The sequence below is a fragment of the Pieris brassicae genome, chromosome 11 (assembly GCF_905147105.1).
Source record: "Pieris brassicae chromosome 11, ilPieBrab1.1, whole genome shotgun sequence".
Taxonomy (NCBI): Eukaryota; Metazoa; Arthropoda; class Insecta; order Lepidoptera; family Pieridae; genus Pieris; species Pieris brassicae.
The window spans coordinates 12,305,774-12,323,355 of NC_059675.1; the positions used below are offsets into that span (position 1 = coordinate 12,305,774).

Consider the following 17,582-nt stretch of genomic DNA (forward strand, 5'->3'; position numbering starts at 1 on the left):
CAGTCGTAAAATTGTGAGGTCCACCAGCAATTCCCAATAGGGGCCGGTCTTTGATTTTCTAATTTGTTGCGTACGTCAACAGTAATTATTTTATTTACACATATTATATACATTGTCTATGCTAGAAAACGAAATAAATTTACGTGGATTTAGTTAGTTCATGGAGTAGCCTTAGCCCTCACCAGATTTGGGACAGTAGAAAAACTGTAACAGGGGTGAATTTTAACTATCACATATGATTTCTTTTTCTTTTTATTATTACTTAAAATATTATAGATAAACTAAAAGTACCGTAAAGTATTACAGAAAACACCAAAGAACCACCAACGTGACCCCTTGGTGCCGGGTGTAGCCCTTAGCCTCACCGCCCTATAACTTCGAGATAATTTTTTTCATCGCAGACAGCTACTGTAAAAAAATTTGCCTTAACGGGGGAGTACTTTTGTTAAGCGCGTTAAGCCTGCTTTGCAGACCTCAAAAGACGTATTCTTCAGACGGGTTAAAGGAGTTGGAAGATCGCTGGGTCAAATGTAATGAATTCGAAAGAGAGATATTTAAAAAAAAAGTTTTTTATAAAGTACTTATTGGACCTCGTAATTAGTTATTAGTATATTAGTTACGTATCGTAATATGTTATATACGGTAAAAACTGTACAGTGGTTGGTGTAAAAAGGCATTAACACACTCCTTTATTTTCGTTTTTAAGTTTGAGCTTTATTTGTGTCACTTAAAATCCAATACAAAGCGTTATTCATCATAAATCGTTACATATTGAACAATATTGTAACTGCTTCCGCTGTCGTTTGTCAACTATTGACTATGGTAATAAACCAATACAACGAACTCTTTGATTTTATAATTGGTATTTCTTTGGACACACGTGTCGAAAGATTATAGTTTCGGGTTCAAAGTATGGCCAATCCTTGTCGTAAATTATGCTCAAAAACGCTTGACTCGGAGCTCTTCACGACCGTAATATAGCTCGACCTTTTAAACAAAATTTCACCAGTATAATGCTTCATTATAACTGATTAATATAGGCGATCATTATAGTAATGAGAATAACGTGTTTATAAATGACTTTGCTTTCAATGTTAATAAACACCTAGCTTAACTGAAACTGATTATGTAAATGACGATATTTATACAACCATTTATTCCAATTATGTATTAGAGAACAAAGAAAATGCGCTTAGGCAGTGAATAATTCAATATCTAAGAGATTATTTCTCCATTAGTCTCGCTACAAAGTTTTTTACCACGTGTTAAAAACAATTGTATACAGTTTTAATTTAATGTAACAGTATAGGGGCAGAGTTTGTGATTTGAAATGTCTCAACTGATTTTAAAAATTTGCAATGTTGAAATAAAATAAATCAGTTCTACAACCTTTTTAGGTCTGGACCTCATATTTCTGTATCTGTTTCATGATCATTTGTTAATCTAATAGGCAAGTAGGTGATCAGCCTTCAGTGCCTAAACGCCGTCGACATTTTGCCGATTTCCTGACTATGTTTTCCTTTGTTCGTGAGAAAGTTAGATGCGATAGAAAGAAAGCCCATTGGTGCACAGCCGGGAATCTACGACCTAAGGGATGGTCGCACGCCAATACTATTTTTCTTAAATAGCTTAAAAACATAACATTTAAGATATCATTACATCTTCAATAACATTTTATAAGCAACACAATATGTGCTAAGTTCAAAAGCAATTTGTGCCGGTCAGCTGGATAAGCTCTTAACAGCGCTTTCAAGAACTTTACTAGCAATTACATTTTTATTGATACAGCCATTACGGCTACTGTATTGTCGGTTAAACGATGCTACTAGTTATATATCTTCCGTTTCTGCAGCTTTGACTGTCTAGTCAGAAAATACTCCTATCTATGGATTTTTGTGTCCGAAACATTTTTTTGTTAAATTTAAAAACTATTGTTTCGTCATCAGTTCTTGACTCGTATTTCCATTCAAATTCTTTAGTTTACTCCATTATAAGCTGGGACTCTGGCTGTGCACCAATGGACTATGCACCTAACATTCGCACGAACTGTGAAGGAAAACATTGCCATGCCATGTCTTAGACCCAAAAAGTTGACGTCGTGTGTCAGGCACTGATGGCTTATTAAGAAAAACAAATGATCTCGAAAAAAACAGAAATCTGAGGCCAATACAAGGGTTTTTTTTAACTATACATTTGTTAATCTCTTGTGGTACCAATTTATTTAATCACACATTTTTTAAGAACCCACGAGAGCACTGTCGTAGCGTCTTCTTCAATAATATTCCTAATATAATTGAGTTGCTACCCGACTGACTTCTTTAACAAAGACAAACGTGCCGTATGTGTAAAAAATAATGTAAATGAACGCCAATAAAAAGCTGTTTCACATTTAATGTTTTAAGGGCTGAGAACGGACGAGAAGAACTGGCAAGAAACACTCCATTATGATTTATCTTCATTTGATGCCAAGAATAAACGAGTAAGACAGCCAAACCCCGTGTCATTTTTTATTATTTTTTATATGGTAACGTTGTATTCTACGACTAAAACGAAGTATTTACGAAGTATTTTCCGCTAAGGATATATATACAACTTCTAGATGTTAGCCAGAGAGAGTCAGATCAGGGCAAAGAAACGTCTTCAGTCCTCCCCAGGACGTGGTTCTTCGGTACTACATACATCGCTCATTTTTGTTTATAGCGGGAAAACGGGCATGATGCTCACTCAAGTTAGTACATAGGTTGTGTGAGTAGTATTGGCCTAGCGGCTTCAGCAGACCTAAAAAGGTTGTAGCGCCATAGATTTTTTGAAGTGAAACTTCTTTATCGGCGTTGGAAAAAATTTTACCGTCACTTCGGCTACGCGTCACATTTTTTCGTTACGCGCCATCTTTTTCTTGTCCACCACGGTTGATTCGAAGTGATTCGAAGCCATTTATAACAAAAATATATAATAACGATAACAATGATAGTAATAATTCTATTACAATTAATGAAATTCTGTTATAATCTTAGTAGTAATAAGGTAAAATGAAATAATTGTATTATTTGTATTCATGTCTATGATAATAAAAGCATTTTGTCAAATTATCTAATTTAACTTTATTTAACCAATTTCTGTAAAGTTGCATATAGTAGATCATTTTTCGAATAATAAGGTCATAAAGAAGTTTCAGTTATGTGTGTACACGTTTTAACTTGGAGACTCTCTGGGGTGGCAAGCAAAATGTTTAATACGTTGGTATGTAGCTAATAAAAAGGTAGGCTAACTAAATCATATTTAGGCGAAACGAAGTTCGCGGGTGCAGTTTAATTATAAAGTTACCGCTTTTTTAAAGTCTTCAGCCTTTCCATTACTTAGGTACGTATTAATGAGTGTAGTACTTGTACTACAAGTTTCTATTTCGATATATTTCTTCGTATATTGCTGATTTCCGACAAAACATTCACATGAAAGTAGTAAGTAATAAAAGTAAGTGGATGCGGCGTTTACGACCCCATTTTACGAGACTCCACATAACTCGCCTCCACGCTCCATGATTAAAATGAGATATAACAACGGTTGATTAAACTTTAAACCTTATTCAAACTCATAATTTATATGAGTTTTGGCATAATTTTAATGTCTTGAAAACTGTCAGAAGTTTCATTACAATTAGAATATCTCTTTTCCTTTTTATTTTTATTATCTTAAAGAATATACAACTGGACTGGTCTCACCCACGCCCACGCCTTACGGGGGGCAATTCTATTAAGGAGGGGCTGTTAAAAAAAATACTGTTTTTATCGACAATTTAACTAATTGAACAATTATAATAAAAATTATGTCTGTTGAATGGGGGTGGAGGGGATCATAGGGCTTTTTTTTATTAATTTATAACACTACTGCCATATTGTCCAGGGATCAAATACCACATTTTTTCCAAAAATAAAAACAATATACATTTAATTAATTCAACTAGTTTGCGAATGGCAGGCTACGCGTCGCGAAATACGCCCCGGCTGCATCGGTAATATTTTTATTTACAATATTCATGGGCGAGCCGGGGCGCAATTCCTCGCGAGACCCGCTCTTTCGGTTTTGTTTGCCTCCTTTAAATATTTACTAATTTTTTCGCAGAACCGTTCCAGGCACAGTCTATGCTTTATTAACATGTCCTGTAGGCCGTTACGGTCTACCCTAGCTCCAGGCATTTGTTTAGGACGGTTAGGAATAAGTTAGGCGCCGCGTTTATCGCGTGCCAACTTATATCCGCCGTCATGCCATCTTCTCCGGGGGCCTTTCTCGGGTTGAAACTGACAGCGGCGGTTTCGAGTTCAGTCATTGTGAAAGGGGTATCATAGACTAAGTTATGTCCCTCTTTGTTTACTGTGTTTGCTCTTCTTCTTATCAATTTGTGGTCTTCAGTTTCATCCTCACTTGTGTCTTCCGGGAAGAAAATTCTTGCTAAGGTCTCCCCTGACTCCCTTTCGCTAACGTATCTACCGTCCCTGCAAAGTGGTATATCCTGGACTCTGATCTCTGTCCCTCTTATCACTCTATATATACCTTCCCACATTGTCTCTCTTTCCTGTTTCTCGAAGAAGTTCTTCTGCCAACTCTCAGTTTGGGCTTGTTTGATCCGGTTTTCATACTCTGGTTTTGATGCAAGGTATTCACCTACGACCACCTATGCCTGCGTGCTGCGGCACATTTTATCCTTCTCTTTCTAGTCTCAACCTGTTCCTTAGGCTTTTATGAGTAGAAAGAATAAAGTAACTAGGCGCAAAAAAGATTGAAAATTACCGAATCACTGGAATAAATAAAAGAAATCATGTATACATTTTCTTTATTTTCTGAATACTAAAACAATTTATTTGTGACACAAAAATCCAAAGTTTACTAAGAGTATTCGTTATTTTTAGTTTCCTGCCTTCTGTAACGTACTTTACTGTAGATTCCTAAATCATACACTGTTTGACTGTATGTTAATTATTTCTTCTTTATAAACAATAATATAAAATCTATAGTTGCAGAATTTGTGAATATGCGAGCACCATGTACGTACGTAATAATATTATTTGCTGCATTTAAAACACCATGTGTAGTATAGTTGATATTATAATTATCAAATCAATGTAAACAAAATATTGTAAAAAATATTTTAAAAGTGGAGTTTCTTGCTCCTACTTCTCCATATGAAACAACTTTTTGGAAGTGGCCAGTCATTTTTTTTGAATATTAAAATAATATTAACTTGTAATTTTGACTTTTAAAACTGCCTTTTAAATAGGCCTAATTGAAATAAATTATTTGGCTTTGACTTTGAATCAAAAACACAAAAGTACTCCTGCATTATTCAATAGATAACCTTAAAGTGCAGTATCGTCCAAACAGGGCTGTTTAATCTTGAAGCAGTGAGTCGCGTCGTAAATTTCGTGTGTTTAACGAAGCTTCCACGGATCTTGTTCATTCCAAGAACGACATGCGCCCGCGTTGCTTTGCCTTAGCCATTTCATTTTTTTGCGCTTCATCGGCGAAGATCAAATTTATCAATTAACTTTTATGACGTTCCGCTGTGATTAACAACTGATTACTTAGATTTCTATAATTAATAATAAATTAGATGTAGTCCTGGGAATGTTTTGCCGGATGCTACATTTTTATATTCTCATCATCATCAACTTCGTCCAACTTCGAACAATTTTTTCTATATAACTCCATCACATCGACGCGGTCTTGGTCTGCCGATTTTGCTCTTGCTACCAGGTTGTGAGTGCAGTGATGACTTTGGGGGATGACTTGGTCGTCCGCCATTCGGTGCAAATTTCCCCAAACACTTAAACTGCATTTAATAACGAATACGCCCAACGTTCTGCTGCCTCCTTCTTTAGCATAACTTGCTAGAAGGATACCATGACATTCCATGTCTCGTCACTGCCGACCATTTTTTTAACCACAAAAGAATTTATATCTAGAAGGAAAGTAATTTATTTAGGCTCTTTTAGAGTGAAGACTTTTTATTGATTATTACACGATTAACTATTCTTTAATTATACAGTGATATGTTCCTGTTTCCCAGCTCGTATTTTAACGTGATTAAGGGTTCTGCAAGGGAAGCTGGATATCTGATCATCAGCGACGCTTAAAAGCATGTTCGTTAATACAAAACGACTTTTTCCGCCTCATTACCTTGACATGCCTTTAGTAATGTATCGAATAACATAAATTTCGGCGCTATCTTTTGCATGCTATAGTATTAAAGAGTTGACTTCCAGTTCATTATTATACCTCGAAATGGGTGTGTCTTGGTGAGCCTTAACCGGCTAGTCTTAAGGTAATTATTCCTATTCGCTTAGCTCCTTCTCTATCTTCATCTTTAAATTTCTTCTGTACAAACATTACCTGTCCACATCGTATCCCTGACTTTCTTACTAACTGACGTGAGACTTATCTTAAATTATCGAGATTTTGTGTCTTTTTACTTTATATTTTTAATGTATCATATTTTTAGTTTAGTTTGTTTTTTTTCCTGTTTAGTTTTGTCTTAATAAATGTGTATAGCATGTATTTTTGCACTACTTGCCTATCTTATGTAATTTAATACATTTTTATTTTTTCTGTACTCACAGTGGTTGCCTGCTTATATTGTAGTGTAACGAAGTGTAAATAAATAATTATTAAACACGAGATAGCTAACTCTTATATGCCAAAAACTCATTAAATTCTTTACATACGGAGTACATTCACTTCGTGGAGCTTGGACGCCAGTTTCTACTGTCGTATTATTTAACTCATTTATCAAGCAATGTTAGCCTAGCAGCTTCACGACTGTGTCCCAATTTCTATCTGCATTCACACGTACCGTATATAGGAACAAGACCCATTCTCGAGTTTAGACAGAAAGCTGATCACGTACTTAATAATGAATGATCACCTCTGGTTTTATTACTGACTTTGAGTCAGATGAGTGGATACTCTTCTGATTTATAAAGCGGATAAATAGTCAGTGGTTATACGCGAGACAAAACGTTTCCACATACGGCAGTCATACATAGCGCTAGTTTTTTAATTTTAACTTGACTAAATGTCCTATTGAGAGCAGTGATGGTCTAGTGGCTTCAGCGTGCGACTCTCATTCCTGAGGTCGTAGGTACGATCCCCGGCTTTGTTTAAATATTCTAGTACCCCTAAATGAAACAGAGGGAGTACGTTGCGTTCGGTCTTAGCCTCGCCTTTAACCTCATGTCTATCCTGGTCTTTGCCTCATACGCATCTGTACAACGCCTGGTTTGCTTACGACGCGACGGGACGGTCACGCTTCCGCTTCCGCTTTCCTTGCCGGTTCCAAACAAGCGCCTGCTATATAATTGAAATATATTGGAATCTCGGAGTTTATGGCATATCCTGGCCTAGCTACATATGTATGTTTATGGTTAATACTAAGTTTTAGTAGCACTTTTGCAGCCGTCTTAATAAACAATACAACGATACCAGTACTCCATTCATTTGAATATATTATCGATGAATATTTAGCACATATCATACTTAAATATGCAACCTGTTTTATCGAAGTCACGTAGTGTACATACTTGGGCCAGTAACATTTAGTTTATTTCCTCAAACGGCTCATAAAAACTACACTTCGTCGATAGAACAGTTAATAAGTCAATTACTTTTAAAAGCAAACATAACAAGAAATAGTCTTGTCCAAGTTAAATTTTTCTGTAAAAATATAATGTATATCTTCATGGATTGAATTCTACCAATGTCTGCTCAAGTTAAGGAAGATCTGAGTATATATATATACAAGGACATATTGCTAATGGCGCGACAACCTTTTAGGTTTGGGCCTTAGATTTCTATATCTGTTCAGTGATCATTTCTAATAGGCAAGTAACCGATCAACCTTCTGTGCGTCACACACAGTTGACTTTGGGTCTAAGGCTTGCCGGTTTCCTTACGAAACTAGGATTCAGGGATGAGAGTCGCAAGTTAAAACCACTACGTCAACACTGCTGTCCCTAACACTTAGTCTGTATTAAAAGTGGCCTTTGAATATAATTTTATTCCTACATATTAAAAATAAGCAATTTCGAATGTATGAAGCAATAATAATGGAAAGTTAAGCTAACGTTAAAGTTAATTATTCAGCAAGCTTTAAACAATATTCATGATAATGTGGGGCACTCTGCCTCTTGACACTATTTCACCAATGTTTAACGACCTTATTAAGGTGATTTAAGTCATCAATATCTATATTATAGAGACTGGAAACCCTTCCAAAAGAATTTAAATTATTGCTTTTTTAGTGAACTAATCATTTGTCTATAATATAATATATTTATTTATTTTTGAAGACGCACACGAAACACAGAGAGCACACGACATACAAGAAACAAAACACACGCGCAAGAAAAACATCACAATGAAAAAAATACAACAATAATAAACGATAATCTAGATTAAATACAAATGGAATTTAAAATTTAATATATTTCTACTTTGCAATTGTTATTGATGACGGAACAATGGCTGCAGCATCTTGCCTGAAGGCATGGAGATTGTCGGAAAATGAATTACCCTCGATTTGTTCAATATCCATGCAATGTCTTTTTATTGAATATATACTAGGCGTTAGCATAAATACTGTTGAACTATCAAAATATTACCCGCTGAAAGATGTTTTAAAGTAGTTTTACTACGTATTACCACTTAATTAGATGTTCGAGACACGTAATTCAATCAACATCAGCCGTTAAAACAATTGAAATTATTATTGTTTACCATTTCCACAGCTGAATTATTTAAGAAAAAAATTATGTATGCTTGGTAAAACGTTTGAAGCTGGAATTTAAACAAAAAGAAAACTTTATTCATGACAATAATGTGGTTATGACAAAATTCATCTATTGCTAGTCCCCAATAGGCCTTAGTGTTGTGGGTAACTAGATAACAATTATTCCATGCATGGTGCATGTTTAACACAATATTTTGGAGTTAAGTATTAGTCTTACAACAAATCTAACACAAGTCGTGTAAGACTCTATGCGCGAATGTATGAGTATGTGAATGGGTGTGTGTGCGTATGTATTTGAGAGTGTAGCTAACAACTCTTAAGTTGTTATATGTGTGTATTAGTTTTTGGAACCTCAGAGCCATGCCAAAATCCGTAGCCACTGTATATTCGAAATCTAATTCTGCTAGCGTAATTTCTATGTGTTTAGTTATTATTTCATTTATTATCTTATGTCCATGAAATACGGTTTGTAATCTATGGTATAATAACTGTGATATTTAGTGACATTCCCGCGTGTTTACAATACAACTCAAAACGTTTCCAACTAATGTAAATCATTGTGCAGATATTATTAAACAAAAGTTGGCAGTTATTTGAGAAACATCATCTATAATTACTAATACGATGGAAATTGTGGAAACAGAGATTGTTATTACATTGGCTCTCACATGGAACCATTATACTTATGCTTCTGTAATTAGATTGTTAAACATTATAGTGTTTGAAGTTATTACAAACTGTTGAAGTCCCAAACCAATGTTAAGGCGGGAAAAAATTACACAACGAAATTATAGAAATAGTGAATTAGAATATTTTCATTATTTATTTTTATTATTTGGAGATCCATGCCTACTCTAGGCACGCAAACTCACGTCCGCGACACAAAGGAATGTTCATATTTGTACTCCGAGTATGAGTGATGAGAAATTTCAGTCTGGGAACTGGGATACTCTGAGTATCGGTAAAAGTTTTTTCCCGAAGGGGTAGTCAAAATTTCATTATTCAAGTGGGTGATTCATTTTAAACAAGCAATGTTGACGCAGTATAATATATCGTGACCTATCATCGTGGTTCGAAATTAATGGTTACCAACATTGAAACAAAATTAAAGACACAAAAACACACACACAACGTATTGAATTGTTTTGATATATTTAGGATTTTGTAATAATCATATTGCCACGATATTTATTTAAAAGCTAGTTCGTATTCCTAATGTATTCGTTTGAAATAGGTTTCATTGAATATCCTTCAGTAATTCGCGGTAACTCGTAAAGTGTGGACGTTAAAAACTTTCCCACTCGACGTCTGTACACAAAGGCGATCGTAAATTCTTCCGATGTCACTTTTTATGGGATTTTCGAATAATCCCAATAGCTTTGCGGTTCTAAATCACACAGCTTATAATCGTAAAACTTTAATTTTCACGATTTAATGCGAAAAAAGATGATTTATGCATTTAAAATTCAGCCGAGCTTGTAGTCATGTCGTTGCGTCTTGGTGGTTTATGATTGGTATTTTAATTACACTTTGGGACTTATTAATGAGTTGGGTCGATATGGCGTACACTTGTTTTTAGTAGTAGCTGGCGGTTAAGAATTTCAACAAAAACTGTTTAAAATTTAAAGATAACAGGTTTTCATTATACTAAATATGTTCAGTATTTAGTCTGACGGTCTAGATGGCCAAAAAAAATAAGTTTCGTTTTAAATTTTTTTAAAAACTTTCAGTCCGTTTGCCGATCCCGACAAAGGACTCCTCCAGTCTCCCAAAGCTTGCCTTCTTCTTTCTTCTTATAGTTTCATCTCCTTGCGAAGGTTGGCAATCATCATGGCTAGTTTAAATTTGGATGCCGCGCTTCTAAACAATGACTTGGTGCTTTGGCAAAACCATTATCTAAAGTTTTTCAACAAAGACGTGCGTCTGCAGCCAGTTCTTCATTTACCTGCCACCTGCCTCGCTTGAACTCGGAGGAGTTTCCTTTTCTTAACCGTCATAAGCACTTCTTTGTTCTTCTTCTTCATTCTGACCACCACGGTTGTATTACGTCTCCTTGCCTGAAACCAGGTTATATCAGCTTTCCATCTCTTGGTGTTTTTTGTACGATGCATCTTGGTATTTTATTTTGTGTCTGATAACTGCTTCAATACATATCTTGTCATTTATTAACTTTGGTTAATTTTCTAATTTCAGGTGGTGCTAGACCCTACCGAGCCTTCCTCGGCTGCCTCGGAGGTCATCGGTGACTAAGCGGCGACTGTGATGCGACTGCGACTCGCTACTGGGCCATCCCAGTAACATACCATAGCGTTAGATCTGTATAAACTTGTATATAACATGTGTCAGTGACACAAAATGTACCTTATTTTAATTTAATTTTAATTGCTTGACGCAAACTGGAAAACTAAATAAATTGAAGGTAGCTTAATAACTATGCTCAAATAGATAGATTTTTATTGATTGCTTCACTGAAAGTTCGTTTTCCTATAAATTCAGTGAAGAAATTCAACATCACATCGAACATCACAAAAGCTATCAATACCATATTCCAAATTTGAATTTGGAATTTCACTGAAAAGGTTTCATTGGAGTAGATACTTGTAATACGACGATTACAATAAAACCGAGCCGCCCTAGGGTTGAGGGTGACGCAGGCGGGCGGGGCGATCGGGGCGCCGCCCAGGACATTGCGAGGCCTACTTGAAACTATTGTGATTGGAACTTGAATTGCTAAGCCATTAACCTATGAATTTTGGGCTGTACATGTCATACCTACGAAAAGGTTTTGCTAAATTTGTACTTAAGTTATTATTGAGGCCATCATTGACCATTACAGCTTATAATTTCTTCATTTTTATTTAAAATATTAAAGTTTATTTATACATAAAACCTTCGTGGGGTTATTTAATAGAGATCTGTTATCTATGACTACCATAGAACTGCAATAGCTCTGCAGAAAATATGTCAAGAAAAATAACTACAATTCATAACAGATAACAGACGTCGTCGTTGTGAAAATTAAAAAAAAGCTTTAGTATTTACTACGTAAGTAAGTATATACTTAGTTACATTAAATAAACAGTTTAACATAAAGAAGCCTTTTTGATGAACCCCATCTGCGCGACTCTCATATTATTCCAAGCAATTTTTTTCAATTTAGGCGGTATTTATCTGTGATTTAATTTTAATTGGATTTAAATGTACTGCTTATACCGTGTACAATGTTGATCAAAATTTAGAATTGACGAAAAATTTAAAATTTATTAATTAATCACGCAAGTGTGTACACTTGTAAAATGTACACATTGACAATGTTTTGTCTATTGTCTATTTTGTATGGTCGACAAGTTAATACATAGAGGCTTAAAAAGGACATTTAAAATACTTTAAGTATTTTATTTAGTATATTATTTAGTAACCACACGTTGTTTAAAGTTATTTTCCCTTTACAGGAGTTATTTTTTTCAATGACGTGAACAATGTATGAGAAAAGTAACTCTGATTTCGCCCGATTTCTGATCATACAAAAAATAGTTAAGGTTTAGCGTTAAACATATTTTTAATTAACATTTATCACGTCAATTTATTCCATCCGTGATCTAAATTCTCCGTCATAAACTCCGTCATATTGGAAGATCTCAAATCGTCTTTTCAAAATTTTACAATGTTGCTAGTCAATAAATATCACATGGCCAGTGTTAAAAATTATTTTTATAGTGTGTCTAACAAATCATAACACCTTATAGTTGCGATGAATTCAAATTAAGAATCTTCTTACTCTTTGGTCGCGTAAATGTGCGTGAATTTTTACAAAAGTTTTTATATATTTACTAATCAGGATTGCTGTTGAGTTAAGAATGTAATATTTATATTTATATCGGTTACTTTGTATATTAAAGTTGTTACGTGTTGTACAGCAATCTTTAACAAACAAAAACGTATACTTTAACTTGAATTTACTTTTAAAACCCCTTTTAGAATCTGAATAAACAGTACTTCGTCCGATGTCAATTCGAATTTCATCATATTCATTCGTCCGTAGATTTGGTGTTTTTAGGAAATTTCAAAGATATTGGTATTAGTTTTACATAGTAACGGCTGTCTCCGGACGCAGTTTTGACAGCTGTGTACTGTAGTTAAGAATATAATAAGATTTTATTTTTATTATGAGTAATTGGTGGTATCAATATTTAAAGTCTAATTGCACTCCTTTGACTTAAGCACTTATTCGTCCCCTGTCTAATGATGTTTACGCTGTCATGACGTGATAGGCTATATTTACCTAACAGGATATATTTCCAAAATATTTACATATTTACAGTCATACTATAAGGTGTTATGAATCTCAAAATTTGTTGTCGTAAACTTATTTTTAGGTTGTGTTTTAATTATAAGATTGAAATTATTTTATAAATGTGTACCTAATCAAAACTAACAAGCACTAAAATTATTTTATCGTTGGAAATTCAATATTTTCATTACGAATCACTGTTTCATACGATTGTACATAGTTATCATATTCTTCCAATGTCTTTTCATCAAATGAATCCTGTTTATTAGATATTAAGATCGTGCTAATTCTGGTGTACTATGACTTATTACAAGCTGTCAAATTACTGGGCAATATACTGACGAAGCCTCCTACACTCTACGTGATGCCAGTTTTCTTTTGTTGTGTGGCTCCCTTGAAAATAAGATTATTTTGATTTAAAACTGATTGATTGATTTTATGTAACGGTATATAAAACTGTGTTTTTGTTGAATATTGAACGACGTTTTCAAAACACCAAACATTGACAATTGACAATGTCATTTGACACGCCAACCTTGATATGGTTTTGTTTAAAAGGTGTAAGCAGTTTTGTCATCACAGTGGCGCTGGGATATTGGGTTCGATTCCCGGTCTAATCGTGAATTAAAACTACAATTTGTTCTTCCTCTGCTGAGCGTTCGAGGGCCTCAATTAAGACATAACGCATGTAATATAACAACCAAAAATATGTGTCTTTAGGTGGTTATTACGCCTAAGTTCCCTGATTTTTCTTTTTTGCCTAAAGAAAAACCAATTATGTATTATCTTATCGCTGTATTATCGTAAATCCTTGTCCATAGATTAAAGGTACATACACAAATCTGATATTACTTTGACAAGAAGTATTAAATGTTTGTTTCTATGGTCCCGTTAAGGTTTCAAAATAAACACGCAGACAAATAAACTTGGCAAAAATCGTAGTAAAAAGCTTTTACTACTAAATTTAAGGAACACTGTTCTCGATGTTTCCATGTATATGAAATGTATAATGAAACAATCAGTTTTAATGTTTTGTTCACAACTCTCAAATGAATAATAGTAGACCTTTGACAGCACTTTCGTATACATCAGAATAAGCATAACGATTTGATTATAAATCATTACATTCGTACCTATTTCAGCCTAACCCAGTTTTCTATTTCTTAACTAGTCGTAGAGGTACGAGTCGTAGATTATTCTTTAGAAAAAATGCGCTGTAGAAGTATTCACACGACTCGTACTGATTACGAGTAGTAATAAAGAACTTGGGAATTAGACGTCCTTCAACGAACTGATAGTCTAATTATTAAGTGGGAATCCTAATATTTGTAAGAGTTTTGTATATTATCACTTTGATTGTGAAACTGCAAGTTTTTTGCATTCAAACTCAGTTCTTATACATATGAAAATTTAGTCTAGATTTTATTTACTAAATTGAGGTATTCAGTAGAAATTAAAATTGTCCTAACGCAGTGTTTCCCAACCGTATTCGGGCCATGCCCCACCTTAGCCTTTCTAAATTTTCTACGAAATATGGAACATACATATATTTTTTATATTACATTAAATTTTTCACTTTAGAAACCCAAACCATACGAAGAAACTACTAGGAAATTGTTTACGAAACCCAGGGAGTAAACTATATATAAATATAACCCTTTAACAATCAAATTGCCCCCGTGGAGCATGGACCCCACGTTGAGAAACACTGTTCTAACTTGTCCATCGACTAGAGATACGAATATACCCCCTTAATCATAAAAACTAATGGGTCTATCACGCTATTTCAACTTACGGCTCCTTTCATATAAACACAATTTCACAGAGAATGAGTACTTAAGTTAAATGTGTATTCATGATGAATGAAGGGGGGTTTTAATTATAAATGTGTATGGTCTTATTCATATTCACAGTTGTATAGAATTATTTCGTCCATAAATGTCAACGCATACATTTTGTGATATTCATTATTTCTTTATTGTGCTATGTACGCATAATTAGTTCATTAGTATAGATAGTAGCTGTTAAAGCCAAAGTTTTTTGTTGCTTGAAACTTCCAAGTCCAAAATCTATGTAAATATATTATTCAGTCCTAATCCTATTTTGTAAACTAAATCGGTTCAATACACTATTTTAAAATCCGTCTCCTTTCGTCAAAACGACAACACTATTGGAAGTGTTTAAAGGGATTGATTTAGTTTAAAAAAGGTATTTACAATGTATGTAGAATAAATATAGAATAAGTATGCCATATTACAACTTTAAAGCAGATAATAACTACAGGTTCGTATTTTGACAACAGATATGTCACAGAAAAAAAATTCATCCAAAATATTTCTGCCATTGGCGAAGCCATAACGTTAATTTATTTAAAATTGCCATATCAGAAAAATGTAATTTCGGATATTTTTAAAATTTCATAACGTAAAGGTTTAAAATGACATTTGTTATCTATGTTACATTGTTAGAGTGATATGTAAGCTTAATCTGTAAATACCAATTACTATTCTTAAAATTATTATTAAGTATTAGGTATATTTTACAGGTACCTATAAATATGATATTAATTATGTATTTTCCTATGTATTCTCTTGAAATAGATTAAGATAACCCTTTTTGCAAACCTTGTGAACAGTTACGGATTTAAATAACTATATTGTAAATGAGCGTTTTCGTTAGGTTTTGAATTTCTTAAGCAATGTTTTATAGTAATAATTCTGAAATAAACAATTTGGTGATCGTTTCCAGTCTTTTAATTTCGCAATAAAATTGTATATTTACATGTGTATGTCATTAATAATCGGATCTGGCACGAAACTCTAACCAACTTTTACTACCGATATACGAAAAGAATAAAGAGGCCAATTCCTGACTGACATCACAAATACACGTATATAGAAAACAAGTCTTGGCCACCCAGTCCAAATCAAATCAATATTTATTAATTGAATAAACACAATACGCGGTTGTATAAAAAATCGTAACGACATAGATTTAGGTTTCAATTGTTAGTAAACATGCATTAACTAAATTAAGGACATTGAGCAGACAAAAAGAACGGGTAAGAAACTCTGCGCCACCCTTTTTAAACACTGCTTGTTACGAGACGCAGTTTTTTTGTCTTGTCATAATCAAATATTTACTTCTATTAAGGGGTGAGTTATTTTGATGCTGGTAATATGTTTAGAGAGTAAAATCGTTAGATTACGTTAAAAGGCTATACGACTGCCTGTTAGTCAGCTAAGCTTATCCTCGCAGACGAAGTTGCGGGCAACGGCTGTTACTGATTAATATGAAGGTAATTAATTACCTATTTATTAAATCTAAAGGTCACTTTAAATTTTCCTTTTGTAGCTGCAAAACGAAGACACTCACTAAATAAAATTATTACATGCGTAACTTATAATTTTCGTCATATTTCAAGCATATTTAAGTATAAATAAATTACTAGTCTAGCCATAAATACTGAAACAAAGTAAAAAAAAAATTCAAATAGCATTTATTACTTGTACAGTGTATTAGTCAAATATATAAATATAAAACAATTGAAAATATAAAAAGCTTATTCGAAGTGGTCTCTATTGACTGCAATACAGTCTTTAAAACGTTGAGGCCAGATATCCATAGAAGCACGCACTCTTTCCATGGGAACATTCTTCACTGCCAATTGAACGGATTGTGTTAGGGACTCCAAATTTTTATGGTGTTTAGAGAAAGCCGTATTCTCTAAAACTGACCATAAATCATAATCCAGCGGATTAAGGTTGGAACTAGACGACGGCCAGTCTTCAGCTCTGATGGAGTCGAAACGTTCGTTCCAACCAAGACTGCGTAGACCGAGCTTTATGACCCGGCGATACTGACGCCCATGGACACTCTCAATGCCAGAGGGCTCGCGAGGGCGTTGCCAGCCTTTTAAGAATTGGTACGCTCTTTTCATGAAGGACCCTAAGTCGAATTGGTTCTGAAATACTTCAGTGGGCAGCTGGTTCCACATAGTGGTGGTGCGCGGCAAAAATTGCCTTAAAAACGCCCAGGCCTTAAGGGCCTTTACAGCTCAGGTCGGGCTGTTTTGGCGAGCCTAGCTCGGCCTTAATGGCGTTTTTTCCCGCAGCTAGGTCAAGGGCGTCTCCTGTGAGACTCGAACCTCGGCTTGGACCATCGCGGGGTGACGGAAGCTCACTGGAGTGAGCGAAGTGCGAAGTACCCTAATCCCTTATCCAAATCTGTGATTGGCTATTTTTATTATTATGGCCGCGCGGGCGGCTTGTCGTTTATTGTTAGCTACGGTAATTGGATCGTCCGGATCCGTTAAAGTGTGTCGAGGCCTCCTACGAGCCATTTTTTGTCGGGAAGGGGAACATATTCCATGTGGGGCCGTATTTGCGCTTTATAGAGTTGCAAGCGGTGGCCCGGAGTGAAGTACCGTGTCGCCTTGCTGAGCACACCAAGCTTTTTGGAGGCTAATTTAGCCTTTCCTTCCAAATGACTGCGAAACTGAACGTCGTTCGA

At 34.6% G+C, this 17,582-nt stretch overlaps 1 protein-coding gene across 1 annotated transcript in view; it reads left to right on the forward strand.

Moving 5' to 3' along the window:
- LOC123716020 (protein doublesex) overlaps positions 1–12,793 on the forward strand; it is a 131,580-nt gene extending 118,787 nt beyond the window's left edge. The window contains exon 4 of the mRNA XM_045671494.1: positions 10,973–12,793. The gene's annotated coding sequence lies outside the window, so the exon portion shown is untranslated. The remainder of the gene's footprint in view (positions 1–10,972) is intronic.
- The last annotated feature ends 4,789 nt before the right edge of the window (positions 12,794–17,582 follow it).